We start from the raw sequence: 5,975 nt of genomic DNA, 5'->3' as shown, positions 1-5,975 counted from the left end.
ACTCACTGTTTTTTAATGTGTACCTAAAAGGGAGTTACGCTCATAGAGATATTCCACATGCAACATTTTGCCTTCACCTATTTTAGAAGGGCTTCAGTGTGTTTATAAAGAAGAGGTAAGGTAAGAAAATAGCTGAATCCCTCTCAAAGCCATTAGCAGGCCACTATATAGATCTAAAATGTGAAAAACAGGTGGATATACAGGTTTAGGTTTAGGTTTATTGGACTTATATGCCGCCCTTCTCCCAAAGGACTCAGGGCAGCATACAATATAAAAGCACATATTACAAAAGTTAAAAGAAAGATTAAATAGAATATCCAAAAAACCCAATAGACATTTACAATGAGATTTAGAAATTAAATTAAAATTAACAATTAATAATTTATTTTATTCAGGCCAGGCCGGCTTGCTGGAAAAGCCAACTTTTTAGGACGCACCGGAAGGATCGGAGGTCGGGAATTATGTGAACCTCCGGGGGCAGCTCAGTCCAAAGGGAAGGCACTTCCACAGAGAAGGTGCAGAGAAGGCTCTCCCCCTGGGGAGTCGCCAGCCGACACTGCCTGGCCGACGGCACCCTGAGGAGCCCAACTCTGTGGGATCGTACTGGATGGTGGGAGACTACCGGTGGCAGTAGGTACCCTGGGCCTAAGCCATGGAGCGCTTTAAAGATCATAATTAACACCTTGAATTGCACCCGGAAAACAACCGGCAACCAGTGCAGGCCACCTAAAAGGGGTGTAACATGGGAGCACCTAGGTACTCCCATCACAACCCGTGCGGCCATTAGCCTCATCTCCACATGTCTTTTTGTCTGAATAGGCTTCAACGAACTGAAAAGTAAAACCTTGATGATACAGCTTAAGTGTACTTTCCCATTTTTGGTATCGTGTTTTACTGGACTCAGTAGAACATAGTTCTGTATAGAAATATATTTCATTTGGGTCCTTCCGGCTCTACGTAATCAGACATGCATAACAATAAATGCTTGTTTTGAAATATGTTATTTTTTAAAATTTGATTTAATTTTGAGAAAAAATTAATTGAAAAACCATGTATTTCCCAAGGCACCTGAAGGCCAGACAAGGAATAATGGATGGAAACTCTTCAAGGAAAGATTCAACCTAGAAATAAGGAGAAATTTTCGGACAGTGAGAACAATCAACCAATGGAACAGCTTGCCTTTGGAAGTTGTGGGAACTTCATCACTGGAGGCTTTCAAGAAGAGATTGAACTGCCATTTGTCAGAAATGGTGTAGAGTCTCCTGCTTGGGCAGGGGGTTGGACTAGATGACCTATAAGATCCCTTCCAACTCTGTTAATCTGTAATCTGTATTTTTCACAGTCATTCTAAATCACAATGTTTTGGAGATCACATGGAGCATTCCTTATTTCTACAGCAGATGGGGCAGAGACAGGATATTTGCAGATGAATGTTTGACTTATTTAGTATTAGCGATGTTGCAGTTGCTAATTAGGCCACCTTTCCTATTAGTTATATGTAACAAAGAACTGCAGAAACGGCAATCCTTGCAGAATTGAGATTTGATTTACAAGGTAGCAATCAGACTGACAATTGAAATCAAACTGCACATTAGTTTCTCCACATTCTGGGCAAGCAGGTCAATTCCTCCGATTGGTTATCCCTAGAGGAAAATAAAGCATAGTGGAAGAAGAACATATTATAGCATAGTACACCTGTGCTAGCTATTGGATCAATAGCCTCTATCAGCAGGACTCTACTTAATGAAGCATAGGCTGGGTCATAAGTCTGTTAACAGCTGCAAGTTAACACCAATTCCAATAGAAACAACGGTTGAATCCAAGTAATTGCTTCATTTTTTTCCCCTACCAAAGAGATTTATGAAGAAATCGCATGATGTGCATAAGACAATCGGGCATCAAACCTGCAGCAGGGAGGAACTCTCAGGTCATCTGAAGGACAGCAAACTAAAATGCAAGACAAGAGTTGATATAGCTGCTTATTTTACTTTCCATAGGCAGTAATTTTATAATCTATTGATTTTGACTCATATAATACAGCCCATTTACACTCAGTTTAAGTCTTATATATGAAGTTGGAAGGTGGCAGACTCTGTGTGTGTGTGTGTGTGTGTGTGTTTATGGGTGACAGTTGTTATCTAGAACTTTTGTTTATTCTATAGGAATAGTGATGATTAAAAGACCCCAAGTTAATTAGCACTGCAAGATATTTCTGAATACAGGTAATGCTCTTAAGTGAGTTTTTCAGTGACACTGTAACTTTGAATGATCACTCAATGAACTGAAAGTAAGTTGTGGACTACCTGTGTTTTAATACTGATAGCAATAGCAATAGCACTTATAATGCTTTACAGCCCTCTCTAAGCAGTTTATAATGTTAAGTATATTGCCCCCAACAATCTGGGCCTTCATTTTACCAACCTCAGAAGGATGGAAGGCTGAGTCAACCTCTAAAACTTCATTTTACCAACCTCTCAACCTGTCAAGATCGAACTCCATACTGTGGGCAGTTTGCCTGCAATACTGTGCTTTAACCACTGCTCATATTACATGTTAAAAATATTTTTTAAAAAATTAAATCTCTATTGCTGTTTACTTTAAAAAAAACTATTTGATGGAATTCTCACTGATTAAAGTAATATTATACCCCTCCCAGAGTGCCTCTTTGAATACACACACACACACACACACACACAAACGAAAGCCAAATGGTATGTTTATTTGCAAATGGTGAAGAGTTAGGAAATGAATGTAAATGAGCTGTATATTAGAAACTAGTATGATGCTGTTGCTTTTAGAACAGTTTTGTTTCTTTATAATTAGATGTGATGAAACCTCTCCATAAGTCCTGACTGGGTTTTGGAAGGCCCATTCAGGAAGGTTTCCAAACTAAGACAAAGGAATTAATTATAAAATGTAAATCCAAAACATAATCTGGAAATAATCTGTTCTATGTAAAAAAGTCCCTACTTAAAACTTTTAATTACTATACAATACAATAGTAGAGTTGGAAGGGACCTTGGAGGTCTTCTAGTCCAACCCCCTGCCCAGGCAGGTAACCCTATACCGTTTCAGACAGATGGCTATCCAACATCTTCTTAAAGACTTCCAGTGTTGGGGCATTCACAACTTCTACCAGCCTTTATTTTTGCTCTGATCTTACTGGTTCTTGTTACATAACTCTAAACTTAATTTGACCTCATTTGAATGTCTTTTTTTATAATTTACCTAATTAGCTTCCCACCCTCTCATAAACTAGAAGATTCTAAATTATTTTGCCCTATATACCTTTTCCAGTAAAAAAAGTTATAAGCGAATAATAAGCGGGATCAGGATAACCCAAAAGAGAGTAGTAAAGGACTCAACTCTGACCCAACAGTAAATTAAAATTATTTGGGTTTAAAAAACATACCCTTAGCTGGCAAATATTTTATACAAAGTTATTGGGGAGAAATAATTGAACATCATCACATGCAAAGTTAAATAGGATTCTAGAAAAAAGTGCATGTAGAACTATGCCCATTTTTAAAAATAGTAGTGTGATACAGCAAACTTCACTTGAAAATAAAGATGTGAAGTTCTTGTATTGGAGCAATATGTGTAGTTTGCCAAATTGATAGGAAAGTTTTTTCTGGAGCCATGCTGTTCTTCTGAAGTTTTGCTGATAAGGCCATAGGAAGATATTTTTTTAAATCAATACCTACATTTTTCTTAGCCAAATCCACTGAAATTTGCAACCAGTATTCATTGAACACCTTTTAGATCCCAGAATGTTGGAAGGGGCAGTTCTCTATTTCATCCTTTGAAACTAATTTTCCTGGAATCCTACACAACAACCAACTTAAAAATTGTATAAAGCTGTAAAGTTGCATAAGGGAAGTATCTGAAAATCTACTTAAACAGGGAAACAATTGGAAGACTGTGTACAGGTTTACTCAGCAAATGGAGCAAATACTATTTTCATTTATTACTTCCTTTGGCACAGCTCCTCTAATAAGGATTGAAGCTCCTCCAAGAGCGTGCAGCCTTACATTATAGGTTTTCCCTCACCTCGCCTTCAGTTCAGATGGAAGCCAATGTGTTTCATTGTATCCTGTTGAAATCACTAGCATGGAATGTATAAAAGTAGTAGTAGTAGTAATAATAGTAGTAGTAGCAGCAGCGGCGGCGGCAGCAATGTTGACAGGAAGGTGTGTAATGTGGAACTTTTCTAATGTGGCAAGAAACCAATAATCGTTTATAAATAACATTGTTGTATAAAGGTAAAGGTTTCCCCTCTCCAGTTATGTCTGATTCTAGGTGATGCTCATCTGTATTTCAGGGGTCATGTGGCCAGCATGACTATACTCTGAGGAGCATGGAAAGCTGTTCCCACCGAAGTGGTACCTATTAATCTACTTGCATTTGCATGTTTTCTAACTGCTAGGAGCTGGGCAAACAACAGGAGCTCATCTGGGTTCAAGATCCCACTCACCCCGCACAGGTCTTGAACCCAGGCTGTCAGCTTTCCAGCTGTCAGGCAGTATCATTAATCATTGAGCCATAGCATCTCTTCGTAAGACTGTATAATAAATCAAAAATATATTGATGTAGTTTACAATGCTGAATGATTAATTTACAGCACAAACAAGAACACAAATCCATAGACTAGGATAATGTAGATTGTAAATGACAGCATGAGGTGAAACTCGAAAAATTAGAATATCGTGCAAAAGTTCATTTATTTCAGTAATGCAACTTAAAAAGTGAAACTAATATATGAGATAAGACTCATTACATGCAAAGCAAGATAGTTCAAGCCGTGATTTGTCATAATTGTGATGATTATGGCTTACAGCTCATGAAAACCCCAAATCCACAATCTCAGAAAATTAGAATATTGTGAAAAGGGGAAATATTCTAGGCTCAAAGTGTCCCACTCTAATCAGCTAATTAAGCCATAACACCTGCAAAGGGTTCCTGAGCCTTTAAATGGTCTTTCAGTCTGGTTCAGTAGGAATCACAATCATGGGAAAGACTCCAGACCTGACAGTTGTGCAGAAAACCATCATTGACACCCTCCATGAGGGAAAGCCTCAAAAGGTAATTGCCAAAGAAGTTGGATGTTCCCAAAGTGCTGTATCAAAGCACGTTAATAGAAAGTTATGTGGAAGGGAAAAGTGTGGAAGAAAAAGGTGCACAAGCAGCAGGGATGACCGCAGCCTGGAGAGGATTGTCAGGAAAAGGCCATTCAAAAGTGTTGGGGACTTTCACAAGGAATGGACTGAGGCTGAAGTCAGTGCATCCAGAGCCACCACACACAGATGGATCCTGGACATGGGCTTCAAATGTCATATTCCTTTTGTCGAGCCGCTCCTGAACAACAAACAACATCAGAAGCGTCTTACCTGGGCTAAAGAAAAACAGAACAGGTCTGTTGCTCAGTGGTCCAAAGTCCTCTTTTCTGATGAGAGCAACTTTTGCATCTCATTTGGAAATCAAGGACCCAGAGTATGGAGGAAGAATGGAGAGGCACACGCTGCAAGATGCTTGAAGTCCAGTGTGAAGTTTCCATAGTCTGTATTGATTTGGGGATCCATGTCATCTGCTGGTGTTGGTCCACTGTGCTTCATTAAGTCCAGGGTCAACGTAGCCATCTACAGGAGATTTTGGAGCACTTCATGCTTCCTTCCGCAGATGAGCTTTATGGGGATGCTGACTTCATTTTCCAGCAGGACATGGCACCTGCCCACACTGCGAAAAGCACCAAAACCTGGTTCAATGACCGTGGGATTACTGTGCTTGATTGGCCAGCAAACTTGCCTGCCCTGAACCCCATAGAGAATCTATGGGGCATTGCAAAGAGAATGCAGAAGAGCTGAAGGCCGCTATTGAAGCATCCTGGTCTTCCATAACACCTCAGCAGTGCCACAGGCTGAGAGCTTCCATGCCAAGCCGCATTGAGGCAGTAATTGCTGCAAAAGGGGCCCAAACCA

Source organism: Natrix helvetica, assembly GCF_964273705.1.
Source record: "Natrix helvetica genome assembly, chromosome: 3".
NCBI classification, from domain to species: Eukaryota; Metazoa; Chordata; class Lepidosauria; order Squamata; family Natricidae; genus Natrix; species Natrix helvetica.
This window is presented reverse-complemented; position numbering follows the sequence as displayed.